This window comes from Monodelphis domestica, chromosome 2 (genome assembly GCF_027887165.1).
Source record: "Monodelphis domestica isolate mMonDom1 chromosome 2, mMonDom1.pri, whole genome shotgun sequence".
In the NCBI taxonomy this organism is placed as follows: domain Eukaryota; kingdom Metazoa; phylum Chordata; class Mammalia; order Didelphimorphia; family Didelphidae; genus Monodelphis; species Monodelphis domestica.
In genome coordinates this window covers 442,216,225-442,231,861 of record NC_077228.1, presented here as the reverse complement: position 1 = coordinate 442,231,861, position 15,637 = coordinate 442,216,225, and positions in this window count along the sequence as shown.

Genomic DNA, 15,637 nt, shown 5'->3' with positions numbered 1-15,637 from the left:
TCCCTGGTAACATGATTCATGTTCTTTCCCTCTGTAGGATTTTAATAATAATCAAAAGAGAAGGAAAAGAAAAAGGGCTCTTTCAGTCAAGTGAGCAGAGCACAGAGAGCCAGGCTCACACTTGCAGTACTTTCTCAAAAGCACAAGCTCCCAAAAAAGAGCCCCACAGTGTGGGTCTCAGTCAAATTTATCTCCCAAGCCTCCTTACGTAAAATGAGGATGTAACTTATAAAGATGCTGGGAATGTAGCTCAGGTGTGGCAAATTTTCCCCTGCACACCTCCTTCCTCCCCCCTTCTGGAGTCAACAAGCATTTCCACTGGTTTTTACATGTGTCATTGATCAAGACCTAGTTCCATATTATTAATATTTGCAATAGAGTGGTCATTTAGAGTCTACGTCCCCAGTCATATCCCCATTGAATCATGTGATCAAGCAAATCCACATTCTCGTATGAAAAGGAATAACATCTCAATTCTCTCCCATTGGCTTTTTCCAAATAAAAACATCCCTTTCTTAAGAGCAAAAGAAGCTGTCCTCCCCATTGCTGGCATTAATCATGCACCAGGATTACTAGGGCAGCTATGTGGCTCATTGGAAAGAGCTTGAAGCCTGGAGTCAGGAAGACATGAGTTCAAATCTAGCTCCAGACACTTACTAGACAATGCCATTTGTCTCAGGTTCCTCATCTGTAAAATGAGCCGAAGAAGGAAAGGGTCAACCACTTGAGTATCTTTGCCAAAATGCCAAATGGGATAATGAAGAGTTCAATGCCATTGAGATGACTGAACTACTGGCTTTCAAACTTTGTATTAAAAAAATAATCAAGATAGCATAGAAATTTAGAGAGTTACAGTCAATATAACAAAAGTATAAACACCAACGGCATTTGAGGCAGCCTGGAACAGATTACCTGTCCAGCTCAGTCTGTGTCTGTGTCTCTGCATGTCTCCTTCTCTCTCTGGCTTTATGTGTCTGTCTCTGTTTCTCTATGAAAATCTCTTTGTAGGGATCTCCGTCTCTGTGTGTGTCTGTGTGATTCCATCTCTCTTTATGTATGTCTCAATGTCTCTGTCTCTAAGTGTCTCTCTGATTATTCCCCCATCTCTTTCTCTGAAATGTCTCACTTTCAGCGAGCAGAGCTCATTCATTCTGTGTGTTGCCTAGTAAAGTCTTATCTTTATACCTTCTCTAATTTCTGTTTACTATAAGCCTGGACAAGTGGGTTCATTCATTATGTGCCAAGTGGGTTCACTGAGGAACTGGATACATAGTTTGGGCCACTTCTTCCTGGTTAAAGGTTAATGATCAGGCTCTTAACTTGAACCTAAAAATTATTTCACTTAGACTAATAAATTTTAGAGGAGCACTTAGATACAATTCTAACTCCATACCCTTTCTCTGAAGGGAACAGAATGTCTCTCTTACCTCTGTTACCAATCTCTTGCTTCCCCTTCTGTCAAGAGTCAGTGTCCCTTGGCAGCTGGGTAGCTTAGTGGATTGAGAGCCAGGCATAGAGATGGGAGGTCCTGGGTTCAAATCTAGCCTCAGATACTTCCCAGTCATGTAACTCTGGGCAAGTCACTTAACCCCCATTGCCTAGACCTTACTGCTCTTCTGCCTTGGAACCAATACCAATACATAGTATTGGTTCCAAGGCAAAAGGTAAGGGTTTAAAAAAAAAAGAATCAGTCTCCCTTGAAAAATGGTGGATGGAGGTTCCTGGAGATATATCTAGCCATGCCTCCCCCTTTGAGTCACATCTAGATGGATCCATGTAAGTCTAAATAACATATATGGGGAAAACATAGTATACATCCCCTACATTCCTATTTGTGCTTCAAACAGGATAGCAGGGAAGATTTTGAGCTCCAGCTTACTGCTTGCACCACTTTGAACAGACTTGAGTTGGTCCCTTTCACTGTGGACACTTCTAGAGATGTTCCCCATTTCTGGATTTATCTACCTTCCTTGTGCCATCTCTGCCTGCCTTAAGGGACTTTGAGATCACATTCAGGAAATAAACTCAATTCTTCTAGCCTGAGTTCTAGACCATTTCTTGCTTGTGTACCACAGGTTAGAATGCTCTGTGTGTGAACATGTGTGTATGCCAGCAGAGATTACTAAGTGAAATCAATCAAAAGTCCAAAGTCTTCAGCCTAATTGTGTATATAGGAAAATCAAGTAGATGAGGCATGCATAAAGAAACCAAATGAAAGAAGGTACACAATTAGACAGATAGTTGAACTGGTCTAACAGTACTTTTTTTCTGGGACAGACAATGGTAGGTGACCAATGAACTGGACCCAGAACTCAACAAGGAGAAGAGAGAGCCTTTGAGAAATTCCACTATGTTTTCAATGAGCCCAAGCTTCTGCTTCTTTTTTTTTAAACCTCACCTTCCATCTTAGAATCAATACTGTGTATTGGCTCCCAGGCAGAAGAGTGGTAAGGGCTAGGCAATGGAGGTTAAGTGACTTTCCCAGGGTCACACAGCTAGGAAGTGTCTGAGGCCAGATTTAAACCCAGGACCTCCCATCTCTAAATCTGACTCTCAATACACTGAGCCACCCAGTTGCCCCACCCCCCAACACCCACCCCAAACTTCTCCTTGAAAGAAATCCATCTTTTTCATACCAGTGTTTTTCCATATGCTTGTGGATCATGGAACACTACAGTCTCCAAGGAATCAAAATTTCAAAAAAAAACATGCAATTGAGAGGTGCAAGTTGAAGGTAAAGAGTCTGCAGTTTATTGTAAATAATGATTTACAAGAATGAAAGATATAAAAAATGTCAAAGGGATAGGTAGAAAAAGAGGTAGACCAATTATTTAATAAGAACAAGGGGAATAGATATTCCATGGTATCTATATGTGACAAAAGGTCCAGAGGAAGTGTTGGATGGATACCCAGTGGAGGACTTACTGGAAGGGCAAAAGCAGCACAAAAGGAGCTGAATGGATTTCAATCTGTGCCACTGAAGATCATGTCTAAAATAGCAACTGATCAACTCAAGGATCTATTGAAATTACATGTGTATGCATATACATCCATATATACCTGTACAGACACAGATACAGCTTTGTAGCCAAGCAGCGATATCCGTGTAGATGTAGATATAACTGTATTAAATATGCACATAAGCACATATATTCCTAGGGATCTTTTCATTCAAACCCTAAATTCTACAGATAAGGAAACAGAAGAAAAAATGAAGTGTCTTGGCCAAGGTCACATAGCTGGTAAATCGCTCTGCAGTTTTCCCAGGCTCTTTTTAGCTTCTCTTTTTGCTGTACTAGACCAACGTGAGTCTGGGTCAGGAGATAACTTTTGTACCCAAAAACAGGAAAGGAAAGAAGGTGCTGCTATCAGGTACCTAACTTACCCGCAGCAGTCCCACTACAGACGGATTGAGGTAAGTTATGGAAGAGTCACAATTTTTGTAGTAGAAAATTCACAAGACTTGGAGTCAGTCCTGGATTCAAACCCGTCATCATCTTCCTCATTATGAACACTTTTATAGTGTCTACTATGTGCTAAGCACTTTACAAATATTATCTTGTTTGATTCTCACTACAACAAAGGGAAGGAGTTCACTCTTTTATTTTATAGTTAGGGTATAGATCAGGTAGATCCTTATCCCTTTTTTTACAGTGAATGAAACTAAGGCAAATAGAGATTAAGTGATTTGGCAAAAGTCACACATCTAGTAAATTGGATTTGAGCTTAGGTCTTTCCAACTCCAGGCTCAGCACCAGCTAGCTGCCTGATGCTTCCTTCTCTTACTACCTTACTACCTGTGTGCTCTTGTCGTAGTCACAACTTTTCTGACCCTTAGTTTCTTCATCTGTCAAATGCAGATAAATAAGACCTGCAATAACTATAATTTGCCAGCTTTGAAATATTATATAACTATGAACAATTAAGGCATCAGGAAAAGTGAATTTAATGTCGTGCCACTAATGCCGGTTGTGTAAGCAGGGGAAAACTCCAACATATCTGCACCTCAAGTTCTTTATCTAAAAAATAAAAGAGTTGAACTCTATGATATCTATGTTCCTTTCCATTTAGATCTTTTAGACTTGAGACTAAATGAGTGCTTTTTAGCACAGTACAGAGTAGACACTTAATAAAAGTGTGCAAATAGAAATTTGCTACACCTGAACTACATTTACCCAGCATCCTTTTAAGTTACGTCCTCATTTTACATTCAGAGGCTTGGAAGATAAATTTGTCTGAGACCCACACTGAGGGATCCTTTTTTGAGCTTGGGTTTTTGGTAAAGCATGGCAGGTGTGGGTCTCTCTGGTTCTGTGCTCTGCTCACTTGGCTGAATTAACCCCTTTCTTACTCACTTCATTATTATTAAATCCTATATAAGAAATACTTTGAGTATTTATTCATTTTTAATCTCACAAAAAACTTGTTCCCTTGAACTGTACTGCTAAAGAACTGGCTTCCATTCCTTACGCTGTTCTACGTCCAGTCCAAAGCTCTCCGATGTGCAGAATAAGCCCAGACTACTACAGTCACATTGGCAAAAGAAATTTCAGATCTCACTTGGGCATAGAAGATGCAGGCTAAGATAAATGTTGACAGGCTGATAGTAACCTTGAAAGTCTTCAAGAACCCTCCTTGGTCCCTCCAGTCCAACCCCATGCTTGGGCTCTAATTCCATCAGGCACAATCTTCAGAGTCAGATCCCAACCAACTTCCTGAATGGTCATTAGTGACTCGCACTGGCTGCTTGACCAGGATTCTTTTAGAGTAAGTTTATGTTCTCTTAATCACTCTCTCAGAGCTCCTAGGGACCAGAGGTCAAGTCCTCAGTTTACAAAAGAGGAAACTGGAGCTCAGGGAAGTGAGTGATGTGACCAAATATGGTCAATTCAAGGAGTTTGGAGCAGAGCTGAGACAAGAGCAGGGGTCACTTGGCTCCCAGATCTGGGCTCTTCCTACTCCTCCATTCTCAGTGGTCATCTTGGTCTCTTGTGTGCTGTGTTTAATAAAATAACTACTGATAACCTCAGGCTTGTTTGTGCTTTTGAACCATTCTTACAATATCCAGTGTTTCCCATTTTGCCTTTTGTAATTTCTTTTTTTTTCCAGCTTTCTGAGACTCAGATAACTCTTTAAGATTAATTCGATAGGCTAGAGAAGGGTTGGACTCTGCTTTGGGATTCCACCAATGAAATCACAGGTCCTGGATATATGGGTGTATATTAATTTAATTTCTCCTCTTTCAGTTTCCTAAGGAACTGGTGCTTTTTTGCACACTTCCCATACTCAGTTCACACTCTGAGTCTGTTTGTTTTGGGAGTCATGAGCAACTATCACAAGAAATTTGTTCTTTCCTGTGAAGACTTAGTCCTTTAGAATCAGATATTTGAGGAGGGGGGTAGGTTGTATCTCAAGTAACTAACAGGTAAATATCAGTGTGCTACTTCTAATCATGTTTTCAAGATCATAAAGAAAATTTATGTCTCTTAGATTCTTATAATAATAAATAAATCTTATAATAATAACTAAATAATAATTGATAGTGGTTGGCACATAGTAGGTACTAAATCAATGCTTATTGATTGATTGACTGACCAATATCAAAGGATATTTATGGCTATCCATGAAAAGTCTGCAAGGTCCATAGCATAAAAGAATAATTAAAAATTCATTAATAAGCCAGGGCTAGAGACGGGAAGTTCTAGGTTCAAATCTGGCCTCAGATACTTCCTAGCTGTGTGACCATGGGCAAATCACTTAACCCCATTGTCAAGCCCTTACCACTCTTCTGCCTTGGAACCAATACACAGTATTGATTCTAAGGCAAAAGGAAAGGGTTTAAAAAAATTCATGAATACTGCTTTAGTATTTACTTATATTATCATAGAATTTTCTTTACAAATCCTTTTTCTGCCTTGCCCTGAAGTACTATGAACTTAAAATATTTATAGGATCTTGGGAATTGAAGCAGGAAGAGATCTTGAAGATGGTTGAGTCCAAATCCTTAATACTTTACATAATTAAAAACTAACTTTCTCAATGTTTCAAAATAGCAGAGCTTGATGTATATTGGGCTTCCTGGTGTCAAAGGACCTTGTAAAATTCAAATGTGTACTTATATACCCGTCTATATAAATCATATATGTATAGTACACATATGTACAGATACATGTGGAAACATAAACACATTTTCACTTACTAATAGTATTGAGTGAAGTCATTAACCTTTCCTTAATATTAGTACTGATGGCTAATATGGAAATGAGTTTTACAAGATTTCATATGTATATGTGAAATATTCTTGCTTCCCTTCTCAGTGGGTTGGAGAAGGACTGGAAGAAGGGAGAACATTTGAAATTCAAAATTTTAAATTGCTTAAAATAAATAGTTTCATTTAAAAATTCATTTTGTGACACATGTAAAACTCAGTGGAATTGCATATCAGCTACTGGGGGAGAGAAGGGAAAGAACGTGGATCGTGTAACTATAGGAAAATAGTCTAAATTAATTAATTAAATAACAATTTTCAATTAAAAAATTCATTTTGATAAGTATTCCATATCAACTGAATGACTACTTACCCTACATAGGACACTGCCATTTATGCAGTATTCCATAGATTATCTCATTTAAGTCATGCCACAACTCTGAAGGAAGTAAAAGTATGATTACCCCCACTTTTCAGATAGGGAAACAAAGTGAGGAGGGTGTTACTCTTCGATTTAGGAAGGCCAGGTTCAAATACTGCTTCAGACACATGCTAGGTATGTCATGTTAGACAAGATACAATTTCCCTGATCTTCAGTTTCTCATTTGCAAAATGGGGATCATGTTAGCATTCTATGTCAGGTAGGGCATAAAGATCAAATGAGATCATATGTGTAAATCATAAGGTGCTCTGTTAGTGTGAGCTATTATTTATAATAATAATAATATTTATTATTGTTGCAAAAATGCTATGTTTGGGTTAAAGATTCAATTATTAGGTGATGTTCAAAGCAGGGAGAAACAATAAGTGAACTGAGTTTCTGTTTGTATACTTGAGCTCTTCTACCAAACTTACTAGTAACTATTAATTAAAAGATATAAAATAATAGTCTCTGCCCTAAAGCAGATTATAGTCTAATTAGGGATGATGAAACAGGTAGGAAGTGATAGGGTCAAAGCAAGTAGCTATTCAAAGTGATATTGAGAAAAAAATAAAAAAGGAAAAATAAATTTCTACTGGAGTTATCAGAGAAGGCATCAGAGAAGAGGTAGCATTTAAATCAGGCCTTGAGAAAGGATTTCAACAGCCAATGTCATAAAGAGACTTTGGAGAAAAGCTTACTCCATTGCTCAGAGGAGAAAGTATAGGAGACAATCTGTTTGTTTATTTGTTTGTTTGTTTTTTGTTTGTTTTTCCAAAGTACCAACTTCTAGTCTTATTTATTAGTTTAATAGTTCGATCACTTTCAATTTTATTAATTTCTCCCTTAATTTTTAGGATCTCTAGTTTGGTTTTCTCCTGGGGTTTTTTAATTTGTTCGCTTTCAAGTTTTTTTTATTTGCATTTCCAATTCATTGATCTCTGCCCTCCCTAGTTTGTTAATATATGCACTCAGGGATATGAATTTACCTCTGATTACTGCTTTGGCTGCATCCCATAAGGTTTGAAAGGATGTCTCACCATTGTCATTTTCTTTGATGAAATTATTAATTGTTTCTATGATTTGTTCTCTAACCGATTTTGGAGTATCATATTATTTAATTTCCAATTAAGTTTTTATTTGGTTTTCCATGTACCCTTACTGATCATTATTTTTATTGCCTTGTGATCTGAAAAGGCTACATTTATTATTTCTGTTTTCTGCATTTGTATGCCATGTTTCTGTGACCTAGTGTATGGTCAATCTTTGTGAATGTGCCATGTGGTGCTGAGAAGAAGGTGTATTCCTATTTGTCCCTATTTATTTTTCTCCATATGTCTATTAACTCTAATTTTTCTAAGATTTCATTCACTTCTTTTACCTCTTTCTTATTTATTTTTTGATTTGATTTATCTAAATTTGATAGTGGTTGGTTCAAATCTCCCACTAATATGGTTTTACTGTCTATTTCTTCCTTCAATTCTCCTAGTTTCTCCAATAGAAATTTGGGTGCTATACTATTTAGTGCATACATGTTGATTAGTGATATTTCCTCATTATCTAAAATCCCTTTTAACAAAATATAGTTACCTTCCCTATTCCTTTTAATCAGATCTATTTTTGCTTTGGCTTTGTCAGATATCATGATTGCAACTACAGGAGACAATCTGAAAACAGTAAATATTCCAGTTTTTCTAGAACATAGTTTCTGCAAGTAATTACCCTAAGAAAAAGTAATTTGATGCCAAATAGTATAGGGTCAACCTAAGTAAGAAAACTTGCTCAGATCTTATCTGTAGTAAGTTTTGTTTCCAGTTCTGTGGGTTACAGTTTTAAAAGGACATAGATAAGCTGGAGCATGTCCGGAGGAAGCCAACCAGAACAATGAAGGACATTGAGTTCATATTATGTGAAATTTGGTTGAGCATTTTTTCTTAGAGAAGAAAAATCTCAGAGGAACATGATAATTATTTTCAAGTACATATATCTGAAGAATTGTCACGTGGAGGGGAGATTATAATCATTCTGTTTGGGCCCACATAATATAACCAAAAGAAATGAGCAAAAGTTATCCAAAGGTAAATTTAGACTTTGTCACGGGTGAAATTCAACAAAAGGTAGACAAAGGAATGTTTTCTCTAAGCAAAATAACATTTTATGAACAGAGGTACTACTTGCCAATAAAATGGGTCTAATGACTGCTTCAGTGAGCCAAAAGATAAAGCATTGAAGATTCAACTCCTTTTTATAAGCAAAGAACAAAGAACAGGATAGATGAGGAAATCATAGATGATTATGGGGTTTAGCAGCATCATGGAGGTGAGGGATCGTGATGGGTTCCATTAAGGGAAGAGGGTTACACACACAAGAGGGATCAGGACTATCCCTTTCTGTCTGAAGGGAATGCTGGTTTTATGGGACCCAGCTGCACCCTAGGGCCATTGAAAGTGGACCAGGAATACCCGACTCACTGGCACCCGAGAATGAGATGACTACTTTTAATTGGGCAAGGATAAGGCTAAAGATGGGACAAGGTCAGTTTGTCCATTCTTGAGAATAGCACATAGATGTCACAGAATTTCTCTGGAGCTGAAGTTATGAGGGATAAAAAGCTTCCTTGGCACCAAGTGATTTGCAGGCTGTATTAGCATAACAGCTCCCTTAAAGTGTTATATGAGAGTATTGAATTTCTAAACTTAGCTCAGAGTTTTTATTTAACTAAAAGTAATCAATAGGGAGGATAAACTTTGGCATCTAACTGTGGAAGAGGACTACTGAACTTTTGAACTCATGAGCTTCTATACTCACAGACAAAGAAAGGTTTGTGGGAAGATTAAATTTAACTCTCCCCTGATTGTGAAGATTAAATTGTAACCCCTGCCTATTTTTAGATTTAATCACCAAAAGTGTAAACATCCTACTTAAACTTGAGTGGGAAGATCTGCCCATTTTTAGATTTAATCACCAAAGGTATAAACACCACATTCACACTTGAGTGGGGGAGGTCTGTGACCCATGTGTGTGATAGTGGGTGACAAAACAGAATTGACTGACTGCCTCCTGGGAAGTCCTAAAGCAGGACTTCAACTGTGATTGGTAGGCATAGAATTAGGGGAAGGTACAGGAAGTGATGCAAGAGAAAATGTCTTTAAAAGGGAGTGACAACTTCCTGAGTTCAGTTCTACTGACAGTTCTTCATTCTTTGGAGTGGAGACTAGTGGAGAATCTGCTGACTGGATCCAAGACCCTGTTCCTGGTGAGGCTCTTCTAAAATCTCTTCCTTTCTACTGACACGTGGTGGGTGAAAAGGCTGACTCTTAACTGCTAGATTTTCTGAAAAAACTAGCCTCAGGATAAACTTACATCTTGAGAGAGACTTCCCCAGGTCCTCAGCTTTGCTGAGGCCTAAGGACTAACTCTCTCTGCCCCAGCTGAGCCCAGGGGCTGGGAGTAAATTATTCAGTGCTTAAGCTAGATATCTTATCCTAACCTCTCTCTGATTTTCTTACTTCACTCTTTCTATATTTTATAAATAAATCTCTTTGGAATTAATATAAATTCCTGGCAACCCTATTTTAAATATAATCCAGTCCAACCTTTTTTATAATTAACCCCTTCCCCCCTTACATTTATTATATAGAGTGTAAAACAGTTACAAAATAAAAACAATTACAGAGTGAAATTGATTATAAATCAATTGTTAATCAATCATAAATCAATAATTTATTTTTTAAATACTATTTATTACCTATTGTCTTAGAATCAATACTAAGTATTGGTTCCAAGGCAGAAGAGTGGCAAAGGCAAGGCAATTGGAGTTAAGTGACTTGCCCAGGTTCACTTAGCTAGGAAGTGTCTGAGTTCATATTTGAACCCAGGACCCCTTGTCTCCAGTCCTGCCTCTCTATTCACTGAGTCATCTGGCTGCCCCCAATAATGAATTTTTCACAGTTTGATGTCAGAAAAAAATTAACTAACAGAGCTGTCCAAAACTGGAACAGATCACGTCGAGATATGGTGAGTTTCCTTTCCTTAGCAGTCTCCAAGCAAAGGTAGATGACTATTAGGCATAATATAGTAGGAATTACTAATTTAGTGTCTGGTTTGGACTACATGGCCATGGAAGTCTCTTCCAATTCTATAATTCAGTTACTTGGTAAGGAATAAGCATTTATATAACTCTAACTATCAGGATTTGGGCTAAATGCTTTTTAAAAATATTATCTCAAGGAATTATATGAACATAACTACAAAACACTCTTTACACAAATAAAACTAGATCTAAACAATTAGAAATATGTGAATTGCTCATGAGTAGAATGAGCTAATATAATAAAAATGACAACCCTACCTAAATTAATTAACTAATTCAGTGCTATACCTATCAAACTACCAAAACACTTTTTTATAGAATTAGAAAAAATTATTACAAAGTTCATCTGGAAGAACAAAAGATCAAGAATATCAAGAGAAATAATGAAAAAAATGTGAAGGTTAGAGGCCTACCTTTACCAGATCTCAAACTATATGATAAAGCAGTAATTATTAAAACTATATGGTGGGGGCAACTGGGTAGCTCAGTGGATTGAGAGCCAGGCCTAGAGATGGGAGGTCCTAGGTTCAAATCTGGCCTCAGACACTTCCCAGCTGTGTGACTCTGGGCAAGTCACTTATCCTCAATTACCTAGCCCTTACTGCTCTTCTCCCTTGGAACTAATATTTAGTATTAATTCTGAGGCAGAAGGTAAGGGTTTAAAAAAATTAAAAAAAATAAAACTATATGGTGCTGGGGCTTAGCAGTAGAAGGGTGGATCAATGGAATAGGCTTGGGGTAAATGATCTCAGCAAGCTAGTGTTCAATAAACCCAAAGATCCTAGCTTTTGGAATAAGGACCCACTATTTGACAAAAACTGCTGGGAGAATTAGAAAACAGTATGGGAGAAATTGAGCTTATATTAATATCTTATACCCTATACCAAGATTAACTCAGAGTGGGTAAATGAAAAATACAGAGGGAAACCATAAACAACTTAAGTAAATAGTATATCTGTCAAATCTATGGGAAAGGAAGGAATTTAAGACCAAGCAGGAAACAGAAAGCACTACAAAATGTAAAATGAATAATTTTTATTATATTAAGTTTTAAAGTTTCTGTACAAACAAAACCAATGCAACCAAAATTAGAAGGGAAGCAACAAATTTAGGGGGAAAATTTATAACAAAAACCTCTGACAAGGGGGCAGCTAGGTAGCTCAGTGGATTGAGAGCCAGTCCTAGAGACGGGAGGTCCTAGGTTCAAATCTGGCCTCAGCCACTTCCCAGCTGTGTGACCCTGGGCAAGTCACTTGACCCCCATTGCCTAGCCCTTACCACTCTTCTGCCTTGGAGCCAATACACAGTATTGACTCCAAGATGGAAGGTAAGGGTTTAAAAAAAAAAAAAAAAACCTCTGACAAAAGTCTCATGTCTCAAATTTATAAAAAAAAAATATCAAGCCATTTCCCAATTGACAAATGGTCAAGGGATATGAATAGTCAGTTTTCAGATAAATCAAAACTAACAATAAGTACATGAAAAGGTGTTCTAACTCTCTCATAATTAAAGAAATGCAAATCAAAACAATGCTGAGATACCACCTTTCACCTAGCAGATTGGCCAATATAACACAAAAGGAAAATAATAAATGTTGGAGGGGATGTGGCAAAATTGGGATTCTTAATACACTGCTGGAGGAGTTGTGAATTAATCCAGCCATTCTGGAAGGCAATTTGGACTTATGCACAAAGGGCTTTAAAAGAATGCCTGCCCTTTGATCCAGTCATACCACTATTGGGCTTGTACCCCAAAGAAATAATAAGGGGAAATACCTATACAAAAATATTTATAGCTGCGCTCTTTGTGGTGGCAAAAAATGGGAAATGATGGGGTGTCCCTCAATTGGGGAATGACTGAATAATTTGTGGTATTTGATGGTGATGGAACACTATTGTGCTGTAAGGAATGATGATCTGGAGGCTTTCCATATGAAGCTGGAGAACCTCAGTAAAATGATGCAGAGTGAAACGAGCAGAACCAGGAGAACATTTTACATAGAAAGTAAAACATTGTGGAAAAATCCAATGTAATGAACTTTGCTACTAGTAGCAATGCAACAAGTCAGGACACTCCTGAAGGACTTATGGGAAAGAATGCTAACCACATTGAGAAAAAGAACTATGGGGGTAGAAATGCAAAAGCACAACATATGACATCATTTATCACATGTATATATGGGTATGTGATTTGGGGTTTAGGCCTTAAAAAATCACTTCATAGCAAAAATGTATAATAAGGAAATAGGTATCAAGTGACAACATTTGTACAATCCAGTGGAATTGCTTATTGGCTCTGAGAGTGGGGAGAAAAGAAGGGAGGGAAAGAAAATGAATCATGTAAACATGTAAAAATATTTTTAAATAAATAAAATTAAAAATAAAAATAAAGATCATAAAAATACAAATACTATCTTATTTGGTCCTCACAACAAGATTGTCAAGTAGATGCCTTTATTAATCTCCATTTTACAGTTGAAGGAACTGAGGTTAAGTGATTTGTCCAGGGTCACATAGGCCAGTTTTGAACTCAGGAAGATGTCTTCCTGACATCATATCTAACACGTTATCCACTGTACTTCCAGCTATCTCCTAATCTACTGACCAATAAATTATTCTATGAATGAACAGGAGCCACTAAGAGTTTTTGAGCAGGAGTCATACAAGAAGTGATATGGCATAGTAGAAGACACCTTGGATTTAGAGTTGGAAAACCTGTGTTCAAATCCTGATTCTCCCAGTTACTGTGTGTCCTTAGGCAGCTCACCCAACTTTTCTGGGTCTAAATTTCTCATTGGTAAAATAAAGGACTTAATGGATGATCTCTGATCTGATGAGGTCCTCTTCAGCCCTAAATGCTATGGAAGCACATTAGGAAGACGACTATGGCAGCTATGGAAAGGATAAGTGAAAGAGACCAATAGTAAGGCTATTCTAATAGGTCGGGAGAAAGGTGATGAGGATGTAAATAAAGGAACAGATGTGAGATAGTCTAGAGAGAGAATGAACAAGATTTGGCAACTGATTGTTTGGGTGGAGGTGAAGGAAGAATGATGGAAGACTCCAAGATGATTTGGATCTTTTTAATACAAAAATGCTCCCTGGGAAGTAGACTCTAAAAGATCCCCCTGGTGCAAATATTAATAATAAAGAAATGGGTCTTGATCGATGGTACATGTTAAACCCAGTGGAATTGTGCATCAGATACGGGAGGGGGAGTGTGGAAGAGAGGGAAGGAACATGAGTCTTGTAACCATGGAAAATTATTCTAAATCATCTAATTAAATAAAATTTCAAAAAATAATCCCTGGGGGAACATCTTGATCATAGCTAAGGATGACTCAGCTACCTCAAGAGGGGAGGAGGATAAAGGACTGAGAGAAGCCTAGGAAGGAAGAAGGCCAGGGGAGGTGAGCTGCAATGACAAACTTCCCAAGGCCCCTCTAACTTAGTTCCAAACTTCCCCATTCTCTCTAACAGTCTCCATTCCTCTCAGCTCCTCTCCTCCCAGGTGGGAGAACCCCAAGGAGGAAGGACATCCTGAAAACATTAGCCTAGGAAATCCAATTCTGATCTAACCCCTTCCTTTTCCTCTCCTCCCCCACTTCAAGTTTCTACTTTGGAATAAAGCTTTCCACAAGCCTGACCTAAAGCCCCTTTTCCCTAGAGCTACATACAGGAATTTTGTCCTAACAGAGACAGAAATAGTTTTTGGCACGTAAAAATGGAAGTCGTTGGAGCATGTCTCGTTGAGGTTTTAAGTGTCCGTCTGCTAGAGAAAGAATGCCTCTAAGTATCCCAAGATAATCAAGGTTCTGCCTTGCTCTGAAGTCTGCACTCGATGTTGGGAAAAATTTTTTTGTCATATGAAAACTGTGAAAGATCAGTTAAGATGTTGTAATGTAGCGGAAAGAAACCTGACCTTAGTAACAAAGGCTCAGGCTAAAACTTACCTCTGCCATTAATGTGTCTTCAGAAAAGCCTTCTTAGTTGGAAAAAAAAAAGAAGAGGTTTGGGCTATGTGATAGCACTTCATATGCATTATCCCATTTGATCCTCAAAACTACATTGTGAAAATTATTGCTACAAGGTATTATTTTTTCCATTTTATAGATGAGAAAACTGAGGCTAGAAGTGAATGAGTTGTTCAGGGTTATGTAGCAGAAAGTGTCAGGTAGTATTTAAATCAAGCACCTTCTCACTGGAGGTCTAACAATAATTAATGCACCAGGTCTTTCATAAATAATCTCTTAAGTTTCTTATGAGTCTATTTTCCCCTCAAAATTGAATAGCATCTCTACACCCTATTTTCCACCTCTGCTGACAGGTTTAAGGGAAAGATTGCTCTCTAGATAATGAAGCACCCTCCAACCTCCGTAAGTTCTCTAGAGTTCATGCCAGATGCCCAGATCCAGGTGAATGGGTCCTTCTTGAAATCACCATCAACAGAAGATGTCTCAGCCTGTGTTTCCCTGCTCATCTCCAGACTGGGAACAATTGACAATGGACTTATCATGTGGCATCTCATCATCCACCTCAAGAAGAACTCCCTGACTGTCTACATCCTACATCTCTCAACTGCGGACTTAACTCTCCTGCTTTGTACTTCTACCAATGCAATAGTTCATATGGTTTACTCCAAGAAGGACTTAACCAAACTACAATTATTTGACTTTATCTTCTGTGTCCTGGTTCTATTTGGCCACAGTACTGGCTTCTACCTCCTGACAGCCATCAGTGTAAAGAGGTGTCTTTCAGTCCTTTTACCCCACCTGGTACCGATGCCAACACGCCCAAAGCACCAGTCCAGTAGGGTTTGCACATTGTTCAAGCTCTCTCTGTTTTGTGACCTGGTTAGATTCTTTTCTGTTTTCAGGGTACATATCCCAGATTCCCCTTTAGACCATGTGGTGTTG